Source organism: Eptesicus fuscus, chromosome 1, assembly GCF_027574615.1.
Source record: "Eptesicus fuscus isolate TK198812 chromosome 1, DD_ASM_mEF_20220401, whole genome shotgun sequence".
Classification (NCBI taxonomy): Eukaryota; Metazoa; Chordata; class Mammalia; order Chiroptera; family Vespertilionidae; genus Eptesicus; species Eptesicus fuscus.
Window position 1 is genome coordinate 20890670 of NC_072473.1, and position 19212 is coordinate 20909881.

Sequence of the window (19212 nt, forward strand, 5' to 3'; positions counted from 1 at the left end):
ACAAGAAAAATATTATGATTATTAAAAATAAACAAGTCCATGCATGTAGTATCACATTGTTTAGTTGAACACAAATCTTTGGCTCTTGGAAAACTGAAATTTCTCTTCTCTAGCTTGGGTTTCTAGAAGACACTTTCCTCTCTAGACAGGCATATACCCATTGTGGGTCTACATACATTCAACAAGGGCAAGACAGTGAAATTGCTATGTTCTCATTTTGTCTTAAAGTATTTTAGCCTTCACTTATCTCTCACAGTGCCAGACAAGGATTAATGAATGACTCAGAAATAGAAGAGTAAGAATATGCCTCCTCACATGGGGCACCATCTGCTGGAGCTGACTGGCAGACCCTGAGTGATGAATGAATGATTACTCTGACATATGTTTCTGTGAAAGAGAGGGCTAAGGGGCTGCTTGGCTATAGGAACTTGGCAGCCCTGTTTGCCTGCCTTCTTAGGCTTTTATTATAACAACAGCTTGAACTAAAATTAACTACTAAATACTATCAGCAGGATAAGCATCCTGGATATAAAATATTATATCATGATTTTGCACTTAATATTACAGAGTAAGTTTTTCTATACTGTTACATAATTTTCACAACTGGTATTTTAGATAATTTTACCCAAAAAAAATCATCAAATGTTATACCGTAGATTACTTAAACATTCTTCTTTTAATTAATGTTTAATTTGTACATTAATTTACATGATAATAAATTACACTGAAACTAATGATTTGTGAAAATATTATCTTGCCCATGCTGAGTCACTCTATGCTAACTCCAGTTTTTATAACTGATATATTCTTCTTCACTCCACAAGTTAGAATAAAAATTAAGTTTTAGTCCAACCTGGTAACTTCCATTAAGTCTACTGATTTAAACTGAGTTTGATTTGGATGAGCCAAGGTTTCAGATTTTCTTTGCATCGCCTTTTGTTTCTAAGAAGCCTATAGGGCTTACTCTACCTCATGGCACTAGGGGAAGAAGATGGAGTCCATAAGATGGTATTGATCTGATTCCATACCTGTGTGTTCTGATGGCATCCGCTACTGAAAGCAAAGGTGACTCATTTTATAAAAAACATGCAACTTGTGACCTATTTTCCTGACAATCTGGCCCAATCTTAGTTCCCCACAGTGCCTGAGAAACCTCTGAAGTTTTGATATGTGTGAGTTAGCTTTAGCTGCATAATAAACCACCCTAAAATTTAGTGGTTTCAAACAAGTGCTGGTATTTAACTCATGATTCTGCTGGGCAGTTCCTTGAATGAGCCTGTCTCAGGTAATTTCATCTAGGCTTGCTCATGCATCTGTGGTCAGCTGACAGGTCAGCCAGGGGTTGGATGGCTTCATAGGGCCCCATTCATATGTCTGGTGGTGGGCAAGGGCTATGGGGGTTACTAACACACATATTCTTTGTTACCCAGCAGGCTAACCCAGACTTTTCCATATGGCAGCTGAGTTCCAGAAGCAAAAAGAGGGCAAAGTTCATGGCACAATTGCTTTTCAATCCAGTTTTTTCAATATTTTTATTAATTTTTTACAGAGAGGAAGGGAGAGGGAGAGAGAGTTAGAAACATTGATGAGAGAGAAACATCAATCAGCTGCCTCCTGCACCCCCCCCACTGGGGATGTGCCCACAACCAAGGCACTTGCCCCTGACTGGAATTGAACCTAGGACCCTTGAGTCCGCAGGCCGACGCTCTATCCACTGAGCCAAACCGGTTAGGGCAAGCCGATTTTTTTAATAATGTTTGCTAATGTCCCATTGGCTAAAGCAAGTGTAAGAATACACTGCCAAAGGGCATAGATGGTGGAAAGAAATGTTTGGTGGTCATTTTCATAATCTACAACGTGCTGTAATTGTCATTCAATTCAGCTGCCAGTGCTATAGCAACCAACATTAGTATACTACCCAGTTAGACTCTAGGCAACCCACTGGGGGCATACAGAAATTTCCTGGTGCCATTTAAGAACCAAAAACAGCTTTGGAGTACTAACTCTAGTTACCTTTGTCTAGCCAGTCCATCATCCCTTGTTTCTGAGGCAAGTGGAAAAATGACCCTATTTCAGCTTTATGTTCAACCTCTCTTAAATACCTCCTGTGTTTCCCAGGATTCCTAGTGGTAGAAAACAGGATTCACTACCTAATTTGGTACAAAATGCATATAAAAATGTTAGATGGATATTCTGAAAGGACCAATGAATGGACCTACATGCTATACTCTTGGGATCAAAGTATCAAAGCATGGGAAAATACACAATTCTATCCCAGACCCACCACTCAGATCTTTGACACTGGATGCCAGAAACTCTACTACAGGTAAAGACCAAATGCATCAGCCTCTGTACTTTTCATATTATCAACTCTTCCCACATGAAACCATTAACTCATGTTGCTATCTCCAACCTGAACACTAATTTAAGACACTGGTCACATGCAAAACTCCAAAGGCAAGGACTTCTGACAAATGTTGTTTTTACATTTCCAGCTTTGACTGTACAAGAAAGTAAGCTAGAAGGTGGTTGCAAAGGATGCTGAGTGATCTAATCTGTGGTATCTATTGTAGCTTCTTATTCTAAACTCCAAGTTTACAGAGGGGAGATCAGGATGCATGACTGACTACATGCTTCCCCTATATTCACTTTTCCTACTATTCCTACAATCTCATGAGCTTGATGGGAATGGCTTTCTACTTTTTCTTTCTTGTGTATTTGATCTACACATTGAGGCATTGAGTCTTAATGGTGGATGAGGCATTTTGGGATTGGATTCATTAGAAGCATAACCTGAGGCAAAAATACATAATTTATAAAGAAATACCTTTGGGATAAGCTGTTAAAAAAATAAGTGGGAACAGAACAACAGGATAAGAAAGCAGGAGGAGCCCAGCTAGCGTAGTTCAATGGTTGAGCATCGATCTATGAACCAGGAGGTCACAGTTTGATTCCCATTCAGGGCATATGCCTGGATTGTGGGCTCTATCCCCAGTGTGGGCAGGAGGCAGCCAATCAATGATTCTCTTTCATTATTGATTCTCTCCCTTCATTGATGTTTCTATCTCTCTCTCCCCTCTCCCTTCCTCTCTAAAATCAATTTTAAAAAATTGGTTTTTTAATTTAATAAATCTGTATTGTTCAGATTATTACAATTGTTACTCTTTTTTCCCCCATAGCTCCCTTCCACCCAGTTCCCACCCCACCCTCTGCCCTTACCCCCGACTCATTGTCCTCATCCATAGGTGTACGATTTTTGTCCAGTCTCTTCCTGCACCCCCCCACACTCTTTCCCCCCTTGAAAATTGTCAGTCCACTCCCTTTCTATGCCCCTGATTATATTATATTCACCAGTTTATTCTGTTTATCAGATTTTTTTTAATTCACTTGATTTTTAGATTCACTTGTTGATAGATATGTATTAGTTGTTCATAATTTTTATCTTTACCTTTTTCTTCTTCTTCCTCTTCTTAAAGAATACCTTTCAGCATTTCATATAATACTGGTTTGGTGGTGATGAACTCCTTTAGCTTTTTCTTATCTGTGAAGCTCTTATCTGACCTTCAATTCTGAATGATACCTTTGTTGGGTAGAGTAATTTTGGTTGTAGGTTCTTGCTATTCATCACTTTGAATATTTCTTGCCACTCCCGTTTGGCCTGCATAGTTTCTGTTGAGAAATCACCTGACAGTCGTATGGGTGCTCCCTTGTAGGTAACTAACTGTTTTTCTCTCGCTGCTTTTAATATTCTCTCTTTGTCTTTTGCTCTTGGCATTTTAATTATGATGTGTCTTGGTGTGGTCCTCTTTGGATTCCTTTTGTTCAGGGTTCTCTGCGCTTCCTGGACTTCTAAGTCTATTTCTTTCACCAGGTGGAGGAAGTTTTCTGTCATTATTTCTTCAAATAGGTTTTCAGTATCTTGTTCTCTCTCTTCTTCTGGCACCCACATAATTCGGATGTTGGTACACTTGAAGTTGTCCCAGAGGCTTCTTACACTATCTTCATATTTTTGGATTCTTTTTTCTTTTTTTTCCCTGAGGAGCAGCACATTTATTCTGGGCTCTAGGGGACAGTCCGATTTCATTCCCCTCCATCACCAGTAACATGACAGATCCTGGGCCACTGAGGCACTGTGGTCCCTGGCTCCTGGGCCCATGCCCTCCTCGGCCTGCAGGGAGGCAGTCTGTGTCAGAGGTAGAGATGACACCTCCAGAGGGTACCAGATCTGGGCAGATGCCTGGGCCAAGAGCAGGAAGAGCAGGGAGCAAGGTTGTATGTCCATGAGTCCAGCTGGAACTTTACTTGCTGCCTGCCATGATCTTGAGTTACTGCAGAGCACGGCAAGCAGCCTCGCCATGAGCTGCCTCCCTGATGGCTGCAGAGCTGTGACACACAGTGATCGGCTGTGTGGACAGCTCCACCAGGCACTGGCAGAGCCCACTCATGCTCAACTCCTCAATATCCAGATAGCTGACATGGAAGGCCTGCTCCTCAGACAGCTTGCTGAGGACACTGCAGCAGACAGAGCCCAGGGCACCTAAGGAGCCCAGGGAGCAGCTACGGAGGGACAGGCTCTTCTCTTCCACCGAATTTCGCATAGAATCCCAGGTGCAGCCTGGGCCCTGGTTCCGAAGTCCATCCAGGTGGGAGCCCACACCAATGGAGAAGTGGTCATCGTCAAGTTCTGCCTCATTCCCATCCCGGGCATCCAGAGGCACCATGTGCACTTGAAGCAGCATTTTGGCAGCCGCATTACGTTTTGCCAGCTTTTTGGAACTGCCACTGCCAATCTCAATGAAACGCTCCACTCTGTAGGTCATGGTGAACTCTTTGCAGTGGGCTGGCCCCAACTCCTAAGTTACCGTGTACTCAGACAACCGCCAGCCTTTCTGCACCACCAGCTCCTGCAGAGCACCAACAGGGTTGCACTCAGACTGCTGAGGGGAGACAGGGGGCTGCACCTCCATTGGGGGGGGCTCCTGGTTGGGGCAGCAGATGGAACAGGAGTAGCAGCTGCTGCAGCAGCAAAATCCGGACCGTCCTCAGGCAGTGAAGAGTCTAAGGGAGAAAAAGAACTGCTGTCTTTCAGGGCCGGCTCCAGCATGCTCCCCCCTTTGAGGTGTTTGAGGGCCAACTCAGCTGCCTTGTGCTTGCTGCCTTCTGCTGGGGCCCTGACCAGTGCAGCTGGTGTTGCCAACGGTGACCCAAAAGGTGAAATTAGGCTGGTGGGCTTTGAGATCGTACACGGGCGTCTTCCCTATTCTGGTCCCATACTCCTGCAGAAGGCTGATCGGGGTCTTGCCTGGGTTGGCTGCCAGCATTTGCTCTATACTGGGCAGCCCACAGCCCCTTGTAGTGCCAGAGCCCTGCTCCTCTTCACTCATTCCCTCCTCCATCCCCGCGGGTGCCACCGTGACTTCTGCCTCCACACGCCCCAATACACCGCTGACAGGCTAGGACTGGGGCCAAGCCCAGAGTCACAGCTGGTCCTGGATTCTTTTTTCTTTTTGTTTTTCCGGTTGAGTGTTTTTTGCTTCTTTGTGTTTCAAATCTTTGACTTGATTCTTGCGATCCTCTAGTCTGCTGTTAGATCTCTGTATAGTATTTTTTATTTCAGTCAGTGTATGCTTAATTTCTAGTTGGTCCTTTTTCATATCCTCGAGGGTCTCACTAAATTTATTGGCCTTTTCTAGAAAATTCTTGAAAAACCTTATAACCGTGGTTTTGAACTCTATATCCAGTCATTTGCTTTCCTCCATTTCTTTCATTTGTGATCTGTTTCTTTGTCTCTGCATTTTGGCTGCTTCCCTGAGTTGATAGAGTGGCTTTGTGTGCTAGGTATCCTATACCTAGCACCTCTGAGAGAAAGCCACCCTCGAGTTCCGTCCGCTGCCAGACAGTCCAGTTTCTCCCCGAATGAGTCTGGGCCCCAGAGTCTCAACTGGAATTGGAGTTCAGAGCAGTCGGGAGCTTTTGTCTCCAGTGGCTCAGCCTCCTCAGTTACCTGAGGTGGACACTCTTGGTGCACCCCTTTGTGGGCTGTGTGCACAGTCTTATTGTAGTTAAGCCTTAATTGTTGTTGGTATCACTAGGAGGAATTGACCTCCAGGCCAATTGGCTGTGAGGATCAGCTGTGTCTACGCTGGGAGAACTTCTGTGCTGGAGACATCTTTATGAGACAAGACTTACAAAAGCCTCTGTGCTCAGCTTGGATGGGGGGGAGTCTCAGGGCGGAGCAGACAACATTGGTTTCCCATCCGCCCTGCCCTAAGAGGCCCCTGTGTCTCAGTGTCCCGCAGTAATCACTGCAGGCACCTCTGAGAGAAAGCCACCCTCGAGTTCCGTCCGCTGCCAGACAGTCCAGTTTCTCCCCGAATGAGTCTGGGCCCCAGAGTCTCAACTGGAATTGGAGTTCAGAGCAGTCGGGAGCTTTTGTCTCCCTCCCACTTGAGAAAGCCAGCCATGCACTCAGTTACCCACCCTCTCCATGCGCTCACCTCAGTACCTCCGCTTCTGCAGTTCCTCTGAGTCTCAGTGTGCTTTTCTCTTTCCTGACAGTCCAGTTTCACCCCGTATGAGTCTGGGTCCCCAGAGTCTCACCCAGAACTGGAGTTCAGCACAGTCGGGAGCTTTTGTCTCCCTCCCGCTTGAGAAAGCCAGCCGCACACTCAGTTGCCAGTCTTCTTCGCGCACGCATGCGCATCTCAGTACCTCTTCCTCCTGCAGCTCCTCTGAGTCTCAGTGTGCTTTTATCTTTCTTTCTAGTTGTAGAATTTCCACTCAGCCAGCCTTCCTGTGGTTCTGGATGATTTCCGTTTTGTCTTTTAATTGTAGTTTTGAAATTGTTGTGCGAGGCAGCAGTTTAGGTGTTACCTATGCCACCATCTTCGTTTCTCCAATTTTTTGGTTTTTAAAGAAAGAAAGCAGGAGAAGGAAAGCAAGATTGTAATTGGAGGCAAAACTTTTAGGAAGACAGCTGTAGCCTGATTCCATAGTTCAACTGAAGTGTCCTGCCACTGAGTTAGTCTCAATTCAAAACAAAGGGGCTAGACTTTTGTGCTTGCGAATTCCTCAGTTGTTATTGGCTGAGGGCTGTGTAAGGGTTAGGGTTAGGGCTGTGTCTGTTTGGGCTGCTGTAACAAAAATACCATAGAGGGGTGGATTAAATATCTAATATTTATTTCTCTCAGCTTTGGGGGCTGGAAAGTCCTAGCAGACTTAGTGACTGTTGAGGGCCCTCTTCCTAATTCGTAGACAGCTATCTTCTTGCTATGTCCTCACATGGCAGAAGAGACAAAAGAGCTCTCAGGGGTCTTTTTTCTTTTTTATAAGAACACTGATCTGGCCCTAGCGGGTTTGGCTTGGTGGATAGAGCATCAGCCTGTGGACTGAAGGGTCCTGGGTTCGATTCCAGTCAAGGGCACATGCCCGGGTTGCAACCTCGATCCCCAGTATGGGGCATGCAGGAGGCAGCCGATCAATGATTCTCTCTCATCATTAATGTTTCTCTCTCTCCCTCACTCTTCCTCTCTGAAATCAATTAAAAAATAAAAATAGTAACACTGATCTGATTCATGAGGGCTCCACTCTTATGACCTAATCACCTCCCAGAGTCTCACTTCCTAATACCATCACCTTGAAGGTTAAAATTTCTCATTATCAGTATCATGCAGTCCCCAGGGCCTGGATTTTATTATTTTTTTATTTTTTAATATATTTTTATTGATTTCAGAGAGGAAGGGAGAGGAAGGGAGAGGGAGGGAGAGAGATAGAAACATCTACAATGAGAGAGAATCGTGGATCGGCCGCCTCCTGCACACCACCTAGAGGGGATCAAGCCTGTGATCCAAGCATGTGCCCTTGACCAGAATTGAACCCAGGACCCTTCTGTCTGCAGGCCAATTGCTCTATCCGCTGAGCCAAACCGGCTAGGGCAGGGCCTGGATTTTAATATATGTGATGATAGAGTGGCTTGGCATTCAATATCCATTTCACCCTCTTCCTGTTCTGCAGTGGCCAGAAAGCAAAACTAGGCTTCCTTGCGATTAGAATTCTGGGTGTGATTTAAAATCAGGCCATCAGATGCATCCATGCAAAATTTAGAAAGTGGAAGTGAGACAGAGGCTGAGCTTCTGCTGTTTATACCATTTTTGGTGGCAAACCTGGTTTTGTAGGCATTTGGTTTCCTGTGGCAGCATTGACAGAGGTCTCAGAATTCAGTCATAATGTTGAAACACAGGATGCAGGGCATTTGTTTGCTTGTGTGGATCATAGCAGGAATGATGCTGCTCTGGAGCTCACAGCAGCAGTTTCTTGATCATGGTTGTGGCAATAACAGCAAATTCTGGAGCCAGAAGTCTCCTGACTATATAAGAGGCAGAAGCTGTCTTGATGGCCAGGTTCAGTGGTGAGTCTGCGGAAGTTGTCCCTGAAAGCTCAAACTAGAGTCTTTTTCTTCAGCTCTCCCCAGAATTCTATAATCTCTTCCTGCTTGAACTACTTACAGTGGAGCCTGTTAGTACAACTGAATCCTGGCCTAAACGATACACTAAAGGGAATTATAAGAATTTTAAAACCTCTCCCCCCCCCAGTTTTCCCCCATTGACTCCCTCCATCCTGCACCCCAGGCCTTCACCACACTATTATCTGTGTCCATGAACTATGCATATATGCATACAAGTTCTTTGGTTAATCTCTTCCCTCCCACCCCCTCTCCTTTTTAGTATGTATATTATGTGAGTTTTGCTTCACATAATTGTTGGCCTGATGACCAAACAAACCAAAAAATTTTCTCAACTCAAAATTCCATTTTAGTGGTCAAAACTTGAAGATTGATTTTTTTTTAATCTCTACATTACTGCTGTAACAGCCTTATCTACCCATGTTCATTACTACACATATTGCATCAGACCAACTACAACAGTCATACACAGCCCTGGTTGGTGTGGCTCAGTTGGTTGAGCGTCATCCCATGCACTGAAAAGTCACCAGTTCAATTCCTGGTCAGGATTCCCAGTCAGGGCACATGCCCAGGTTTCGAGTTCGATCCCTGGAAGGCAACTGATTGATATTTGTCTCTCACATTGATGTTTCTCTCTCTCCCTCTTTCTCTAAAAAAAATCAATAAAAAGATATTTTTAAAAATATATACACATCAACACAAAAAAGTAAAATCGCCTTGACATATTTTTAAAGTACTCTCTCTGTTATCTACACTTTAAAACTATTTTTAGAATACATTCCCAAAAATGAAATTGCATCATGGACACTTCTCACTCTTAATATTTATCCTATCTAATAAAGAGGGAATATGCAAATTGACCACCACACCATAACAATATGGCTGCCCCCACAGCGGAGGCCAAGTTCCCGAAACGAGCCTTAACAAGCAATCAGCAGGGACCTGAGGCTACATGGCTCTGGGCCAGGGCAGGGGACCTGAGGCTGTGCCCCCCCGCCTGGTGGGGCTTGACGGAGGACCTCCGGCCACACCCTCCACCCCAGTGCCAGGCCAGGAAACCTCAGGCTGCACCCCCCACCCTGGTGCCGAGCCATGGGACCTGAGGCTGTGCCCTCTGCCCAGTGGGACTTGACGGGGGACCTCAGGGCACACCCCCAGCCCAGCAGGGCTTGACAGGGGACCTCAGGCTATGCCCCCCACCCTGGTCCCGGGCTGGGAGACCTGAGGCCGTACCACCCACCATGGGGAACTTGATGGGGAACCTCAAGGCAACCCCCTGCCCCAGCCCAAGCCAGGCAACCTGAGGCCACACCCCCACCCAGCTGGGCTTGACCAGGGTGAGGCTGGCTGGGTCTGGATCTAGCCCAATGGGGGTGGGGCCAGTTGAGTCTGAGTCTTGCGCAATTTCGAGGCACACGTGGGTGGGCAGGGACTTGACTCTTGTTCCCGTGGCATGCCCCAGACTCTGACAGGAAGAAGATTTTCATATATATTTTACTAATTTTCTTTCATTTCTGACACTACTATCATAGAGAAAGGACAAGTAGCAAATTAAAATATTTCCTCTAATTAATTCCCTTTTATGTGCACGAATATCATGCACTGGGTCACTAGTTTAATATAATGTCCTAAAGTTTTGCAACAAAGTATTTTGTTTTCACAATGTAAGATTCCTTTCAAGCATGCACATGCCCTCCAAATAGGAATCCTAACAAAGGTTTGGAGCTTTTTTTCCTAAATTGATTAATAAATGATGGTCTCTTATCATTGTCTTAATTTGCATTTTTGGTCACTGGGATACTTGAACCATTTACAATATTTATTTGACTAAATAGATTTCTATTTGTTAATGGAGTCTTTAAAGCCTGAAACACTTTTGTGTGTAGAGTAAAAAATTACCACCACCTGGACTTTGCTTTAATGTTCAATTTATCAAATGTGTATGTATAATGAGCAAAACTGGGAAAGTCACTTTTTCTTAAAGACATAGAGATTAAATGCTGCCTTAATTAAATTGACTTAAATAAATTAAGCTACAATAACAAATTTAGTGTAACTAATGTTTTTGAACACTTGAGACACCTTATCAGCAGTTTGAACATTTCAAACAGAGAGAACATGAATAAATGCAGTACAGTGATTATAAAACTCATTCCTACAAAATGACTGCTCAAGTTTCAGTATCAACCAACATGCCAAATTAGGACAGTTGGCTCCCTTAGCTGAGAACAGTCTCTGAGAGATCACTTTAAGCCTTAAAATTTAAGGTATGGAGAAAACTGTGAGAAACCCTTCAGAGGTTCAGCCCACTGGTATGGGTGTTTTCAGAAGTTAAATCAGGGCAGTGCATAAACAGTGCCGAGGATCTGAGGAAAATGGGTGCACATGGACTGATCTAGAGCTGGCGCCTTCTCTGAAGGTTCTGCAGTTGGGGGAAGGAGTTGATAAGGAGAAAGCCTTGACATGAATAAATAGCTTGGTGAAGTGAGGGGTGATTAAACTGGGGCTCCCCATTTGAGGGGGCTTATTTCCTCCATAGTGACTCCTAGAACTCATTTGAGCTGGCCCAGACTGAGACCTGGCTGCTGACCCTCTCCCCATAGCCATTGCTGGGAAGTAGCCTGTATTACAGAAAGTATGATTCCACAGGCCATACACTAGATATCTGAAGATCTCAATATTTATACATATTATGAAGTGAAAGAAGCCAATCTGAAAAGGGTATGTACTGTGTAATTCCAACTATATGACATTCTGGAACATGCAAAGCTATGGAGAGAGTAAAAAATCAGTGGTTGCCAGGAATTAGGAGGGATGAATAGGCAGAGCACAGAGGATTTTTAGGGCAGTAAAACTATTCTGTATGATATTATAAGAGTGGATACATGTTATTATATGGTAGTCAAAGTCCATAAAATGTACAACACCACAAGTCAGCCCTAAGATATACTATGGACTTTAGGTGATAACGACGTGTCAATGCAGGTTCAGAGGTTGTAACAACTGTACCACTCAGGTGCTGGATATTGGTAGTCAAGGAAGTTGTTTGTGTATGGGTCCAGGTGATATATGGGAACTCTGTCTTTTCTGCTCGATTTTGCTGTGAACCTAAAACTACTCTAAAAAATAAAGTGTATTTTAAAAAGGAAAAAAAAATAGGTTAAAGGTATGTGCAAACATTTCACAGAAGAGAAAACACCTATAATCATTAAACATATGTAGAGATTTTCACCTTCATTCATCATCTAGAAAGTATAAATCAAGGCCCAAAAGAAATACCATTTTTTAAAATATATTTTATTGATTTTTTTACAGAGTGGATGGGAGAGGGATAGAGAGTTAGAAACATCGATGAGAGAGTAACATCGATCAGCTGCCTCTTGCACACTCCCTACTGGGGATGTGCCCGCAACCACAGGTACATGCCCTTGACCAGAATCGAACCTGGGACCCTTGAGTCCACAGGCCGACGCTCTATCCACTGAGCCAAACCGGTTTCGGCAGAAACACCATTTTTATATACTCCACTGGCAAAAATTTTAATGTTTTGCAATGTCGAGATTTGGCAAGGATATGGATTGACAAGCTGTCTTGTATATTACTGATGAGAATGAAAACTCATATAGCCTTTAACCTAGCAATTAGACTCCTAGGTCTGACAGTTAGTGAGGTCAATGGGAAACCTAGAAAATTATCAGTGATGTGTATATGTAGCTCTATGGGAAAAAGAGCTGAGAAGTTTTCAGAAAGAAGTGTTAACACTCTTGTTACAAAGTTTTGTCACTTATTGACTACTATGAATCTGCTACCATTTATTTATTTTATTGTATGATAATGCATTGTATTTTGTACTAAGCCTTTTGGTATATAAAATGGAAGAAGATTAAGTGTAATTAAGAACTGAATTTTCATTTCTCAAGAAAAAATGGTGAGCCTGGCTGGCATGGCTCAGTGATTGAGCAACAACCTATGAACTAGGAGGTCACAGTTCACTTTCTGGTCAGGGCACATGCCTGGGTTGCAGGCTTGATGCCCAGTGGGGGGCATGCAGGAGGCAGCCAATCAATGATTCTCTCTCATCATTGTTGTTTCTATCCCTCCCTTCCACTCCTTTCCTCTCTGAAATCAATAAAAAAATATTAAGAAAAAAACATTTGTCATCAGCCACAACAATCACAATGACACTACCGACTACATGAAAACACAAATCTGCTGAAAAAGCACCAACATCTATGACAAAATTTTATAGTTATTTTAAAACTGTACCTGAGAAAGATTAATGGTACATGACACTTCACTTTTCATTGAGATCAAATACCCATTCTAAATTAATTTTTCTAATTTTCAGTTCCAGTTGTGCGTGTATAGAAAAGCTAATGTAATTATTATTAATAGGCTTGTGCCAAGAACAAAAGAGGAATTGCTCATGAAGTTAAATGACCCCAGATGCTTCAAATAGAAAATCGGTTAATTCCAATAATGGCTCATTTTTTTTTATTTAATTTATGTAATTAAAATAAATCTTTGAGTGTTCATTCTGTTGAAGATAAAACATCTGACATTACTGTCAATGCTATTATAAATTAAATTTAAAAGTTACTTTTTTTTCTTTTTTGCTTGATTGCTGGCAACTTTATAGAATCAGGGGTTTAATTGGGTGCCTGCATAAGTGAAATTTATGGCTGTGGAGTTTGTGGTGCCAAGGCCAAGGTTTACCTCAGCCAATCTGAGGGAGCTCTGGGGATCACATGGGAGGGAAGCACCTCTGGGGGCTGCTTGCAGACTGGGTCACAGGTAGAGCAAACAGACCAACTGGGATAGGATCCAAGAGTTCAAGCTGCACCCACAAGCTCCCTAGATTTCTGGCTTCATCTAATGCTAAAAGTATGGGTGTTATACCAGCACCAGGTATTAGACCGGAGGAGTCAAATGGGACCTTGGTTCAGCAGCCTCGGTACTTCAGTTCTGGCTAAGAAAGAATTCAGAGGCAAGACTCAAACTATAAGAGAAAGTTTATTTAGAAAGTCATAGAGGTAGAAAAAGTGAGCTGTAGAAAAAATTGGCTCAGGAAACAAGTTATTGAGACAAAAGAAGGGCCCTTGGATCTTAGGAGAAAGAAAGAGACAAGGAGAATGTGCCTGTGGGAGAGGGGGAAGGAAATGCACAGGCATGCTCCATAGAGAGAACCACCAAAATGTTAAACTTTGAAAACAAAGTCTTTATTTTTGAGAGGATGAAATGATTACTAATTTTGGTAGAGCACAGCATCATGGTGAAAAACACAATGTTCTCACTAAATTAAGAAACCTATAAAGCAAAAAGGTATTCAGAATAGGTCATAGTGAACACAAAATTCATAATTATATCCAAACAATGAGTAATAGTCTACCAATTGAAATGAAAGCTGTAAATATTTTAAAGTATTTTAAAAAAAATAGAATTAGTGAACTATAAAATGTTTGTTATGAAGGTGCTATTGAAAACTAAAACTTCCACAAGGAATGCAGCCCTGCAAACACCTTGATTTAAGCCCAGTGATGATTTTGGACTTCTGACCACCATTACTGTAAGATAATGTTTGTGTTGTTTTAAGCCATTAATTTTGTGTTAATTGGTTACAGTAGCAATAACAATTCATTCATTCAGCTCCGATTATAGTCATCCACCTGTCATACCAAACCCTCTTATGCCTCTGCCTAGAACACCTCTCCCATCCATCTGCCTAGATCCAATCTTGTTCTTCAAGAGTATTTAGGCCCACCTGGCCAGTGTGGCTCAGGCTGAGCGTTCACCAGGAATGGAGGTCACTAGTTCGATTTTGGGTCAGGGCACATGCCCAAGTTTTGAGCTCAATCCCCAGTGTGGGGCGTGCAGGAGTCAACCGATCGATGCTGTTTATCTCATCAATGTTTCTATCTATTCCTCTCCCTTCCCCTCTCTCTAAAAATCGATAAAAACATGTTTAAAAAGAAAAAGAAATATCACAACATCTCTATCCTCCCAATCCAAGATAAAAAGAAAAAAAATAGTAATTAAACCCATCACTTCTCCTTGGAATCTTTGCCTACACTAGGCTCTTCCACTTTCCAGTACCTCCTAACATGTCTCCTTGTCAGCACTTATCACACTTGAGTTGCAATCACTGTTAATTGTATTCCTGTTTGTACCACTTTGCCAATTTCTTGCTTATTGAGTGGCTTTGGTACTAGTTCCCTAGTTATTTACTAGGTCTCTCCAACAATATACACTGAGTGGCCAGATCATTATGATCCCTGAATGCATAATAATCTGGCCACTCAGTGTATATCCTATATAATAAAAGGCTAGTATGCAAATTGTCCCCTCGACCAGGAGTTTGACCAGCAGGCAGGCCAGCCAACCACCCATGTCCCCTCCCCCTAGCCAGGCTGGCTGGACCCCACTCATGCACAAATTCATGCACCGGGCCTCTAATATATATATATATATATATATATATATATATATATATATATCATATCTAATAAAAGAGTAATATGCAAATCGACCATCACTCCAACACACAAGATGGCTGCCCCCATGTGGTCAAAGATGGCTGCCCCCATGTGGACACAAGATGGATGCCACAAGATGGCCAGCAGGGGAGGGCAGTTGGGAGGGACCAAGCCTGCAAGGAGGGCAGTTGGGGGCAATCAAGCCTGCAGGGGAGGGCAGTTAGGGGTGACAAGCCAGCAGAGGAGGGAAGTTGGGGGCAATCAAGTCTGCAGGGGAGGGCAGTTAGGGGTGACTAAGCCAGCAGAGGAGGGAAGTTGGGGGCAATCAAGTCTGCAGGGGAGGGCAGTTAGGGGTGACTAAGCCAGCAGAGGAGGGAAGTTGGGGGCAACCAGGCCTGTAGCGAAGGGCAGTTGGGGGGGACCCAGGCCTGCAGGGGAGAGCAGTTTGGGGGGACCAGGCCTGCAGGGGAAGGCAGTTGGGGGAAACCAGGCCTGCAGGGGAGGGCAGTTAGGGGCAATCAGGCTGGCAGGGGACAGTTAGGCATCAATCAGGCTGGCAGGCAGGCGAGCAGTTGGGAGCCAGCAGTCCTGGATTGTGAGAAGGATGTCCGACTGCCCTACCGGGATCGGGCCTAAACAGACACTCGGAAATCCCTCAAGGGGTCCCAGATTGGACAGGGTGCAGGCTGGGCTGAGGGACACCCCCCCTCCCCGTGCACAAATTTCATGCACCAGGCCTCTAATATATATATATATATATATATATATATATATATATATATATATATATACATACTGAGTGGCCAGATTATTATGCATTCAGAGATCATAATAATCTAGCCACTCAGTGTAGTAAGCTTGCAGAGAACAGTGCCTACTCCTCTGTGTATGTACGCACGCACAGGTGTATCTTCTCTACATATGTTTAATACACAGTGTTCCAAATCCCCCCTAAAAAAATACAGCATCAAATAAATGCTCATTGAAAAAAAAATGAGGAGAAACCAAGATGGTGGCATAGGTTAAACACCTAACCTGCAGCCGGGCACAACAATTTCAAAAATACAACTAGAGGTCAGAACGGACATCGTCCAGAACCACAGGAGAGCTGGCGGACTGAAATGCCCACAGCTGGGGGGAAGGAGAAGGCCACGGGGACAATCAGGGGGAGCTGTAAAAGCCTGAGGTATGGAGAAACTGGCGGAGACACTAGCACGCGCGCCTGCGGGGAGGATGGAGCCGGAGAGGAAGGGGCGGCTGACGGCCTGGCAGGCGTTCACTGGCAGGAAGGAGATAAAGGCTCCGGAGTGCGCTAAGCGCCGGCTCCGACTGCACTGAGCGCCGCCAGTTCCGGGCGAAACCCTGGGAAGCCAGGCGCAGGCTGGGGGAAGGAATCTGGGCTGTGGGGCGCAGGCACAGAGGAGCGGGGGGAAGGCAGAGTTCCAGAGGCGCGCACGGGAAGGGGCACAAAGGACGGACTGTTGCCTGCGCCACTGAACTGCCCTAGCGGGAAGGAGACATAAGCTCAGGACCATGCTGAACCCCAGTTCCGAATGCACTGAACCCCAGTTCCGGGCGAAACCCTGGGAAGCCAGGCGCACGCTGGGGGAATGAATTTGGGCTGTGGTGGCGGAGGCACAGAAAAGCGGCGGCTCCAGACGCGCGCACTGGAAGGTGCGCAGAGGACGGACTTTTGCCTGCGCCACTGGGTGGCCCTGCTGGGAAGGAGACAGGGACGCCAGACTGCGCTGAGACCCAGTTCCAACTACACTGAAACCCAGTTCCAGGCGAGAATCTGGGAGTCCAGATTCATTAGGGGAGGGACTGGACTGTTTGGCAGTGGGCGAAACTCCAGGGCGCGTTTCTCTCAGAGGTGTTTGCAAGGAATACAGAGGGACACAGACGCAGGAGCCTCATAGGGCGGGGCTGACAGGAAGCCAAGGTTGTAGGCTCCACCCTGTAGCTCCGCCCCAGCCAAGCTGAGCAGAAGCTTTTTCCTGCTGAGTGCCTCAGGTAGTGGCTGACCCACACTACATTGGAGACCCAGAAACGAGGGCATCTAGTGGTTGGTGTGAGATGACACCAGATTTCAATCACTTGCATAAGGGAGGCATTCTAGAGGCAGACTCAGTGAGCGCCAAGGCATTGCTGCATCAAGACCCGGCCCACAAACATGTCTCCTGCACAGCAACTCTTCCTAAATAGACAAAGAGGGTCCTCACGGCCAATTGGCCTGGAGGAAAATTCCTCCCAGTGACACCAACAACAATCAAGACTTAACTGTACAAAGGAGGACCAAGATGGAGACATAGGGCGGCAGCCTGATCGTTGCCTACCACAACAATATTGAGACTACGACGGGAGAGCAGAGCAGACACCAGCCAGAAAGACCGGGGGGCTGGCTGAGCAGATGCTCTACAACTAGAATAAAAGAGAGGGGTACGCAGGATGATGCTGATGCTGGTGACCCAAAGTCCACACTTTAAGAACTATGGCTCAGGCGACACAATGGCAGCCTGGAACGTGCTCGGCGCAGTACCCCCGGCGGTCTCCGGCTGAGGGGACAGCTCCACTCGCTGCCGAGCACGGACAGACGAGCCCCTGGGAGAAATGGGGTGGGAGACTCCGTGCTTGCTGACCTCCGAGTCTTTCAAGAATCTCAATGCCCCGAAGTGGCCAGGTGCGCACGCTCAGCGACCGGCCACCGTTGCAGACCCAAGGGCCGACGCAGCGACACCGGACCAGCCCACCGCCGTGCACCGGGCACACCGGAGCCTTGCCGAGCCCGCCGCCCAACGAGTTCTGTGGCAGCCGCCCTGGAGCTCTGAGAAAATGACCGAAGGAATTGCTGAGAGGGAATTGACCAACAGGAATTGGGATCAAGAAGATGAAACCCCGCTGAGACCCGAGTCCAGGCGAGCCTGCGAGCCTCTGGGCTCAGATGTGGTCACACGCCTCTGGGTCTAGGTGAGGCCTCACACCCCTGGGTTTGGGTGAGGCCACGCGCCCCTGGGTCCAGGTGAAGCTGGATTCCGGGTTCGGGTGAGGCCATGTGCCCCTGGGTCCGGGCGAATCTGAACCCTGGGTCCGGGTGAGGCCGTGGGCCCCTGGATCCGGGTAAGGCTGGGTCCCAAGTCCGGGTGAGGCCGTGAGCCCCTGGATCCGGGTGAGACCACGCGACCAGGGGTCTGAGAGAGGTAACGCGCCCCTGGGTCCGGGTGGCTTCGTGCACCTAGGTCCAGGTGAGGCCACGTGCCCCTGGGTCTGAGAGAGGCCACGCACCCCTAGGTCCGGGCGAGACCATGTGTCCCTGGATCCGGGTGGGGCCTCGTGCACCTAGGCCCGGGTGGGGCCGCGTGCCCCTGGGTCTGGGGGAGGCCAGGCGTCCCTGGGTCCGGGTGAGACCGTGTGTCCCTGGATCCGGGTGAGGCCTCGTGCGCCTAGGCCCGGGTGAGGCCACGTGCCCCTGGGTCTGGGAGAGGCCAGGCGTCCCTGGGTCCGGGTGAGACCATGTGTCCCTGGATCTGGGTGAGGCCTCGTGCGCCTAGGCCCGGGTGAGGCCACGTGCCCCTGGGTCTGGGAGAGGCCAAGCGTCCCTGGGTCCGGGTGAGACCATGTGTCCCTGGATCCGGGTGAGGCCTCGTACACCCAGGCCCGGGTGAGGCCACGTGCCCCTGGGTCTGGGAGAGGCCAAGCGTCCCTGGGTCCAGGTGAGACCATGTGTCCCTGGATCTGGGTGAGGCCTCGTGTACCTAGGCCCGGGTGAGGCCACGTGCCCCTGGGTCTGGGAGAGGCCACGCGCCCCTGGGTCCGGGTGAGACCATGTGTCCCTGGATCTGGGTGAGGCCTCGTGCACCTAGGCCCGGGTGAGGCCACGTGCCCCTGGGGCTGGGAGAGGCCAAGCGTCCCTGGGTCCGGGTGAGACCATGTGTCCCTGGATCCGGGTGAGGCCTCGTGCACCTAGGCCTGGGTGAGGCCACGTGCCCCTGGGTCTGGGAGAGGCCACGCGCCCCTGGGTCCGGGTGAGACCATGTGTCCCTGGATCTGGGTGAGGCCTCGTGCACCTAGGCCTGGGTGAGGCCACGTGCCCCTGGGTCTGGGAGAGGCCACGCGCCCCTGGGTCCGGGCGAGACCATGTGTCCCTGGATCCGGGTGAGGCCTCGTGCACCTAGGCCCGGGTGAGGCCACGTGCCCCTGGGTCTGGGAGAGGCCAAGCGTCCCTGGGTCCGGGTGAGACCATGTGTCCCTGGATCCGGGTGAGGCCTCGTGCACCTAGGC

At 47.1% G+C, this 19212-nt stretch overlaps 1 pseudogene; it reads right to left on the bottom strand.

Moving 5' to 3' along the window:
• Window positions 1-4298: 4298 nt before the first annotated feature.
• LOC103298415 (RISC-loading complex subunit TARBP2-like) lies at window positions 4299-5692 on the bottom strand (annotated as a pseudogene).
• Between the last annotated feature and the right edge of the window lie 13520 nt (window positions 5693-19212).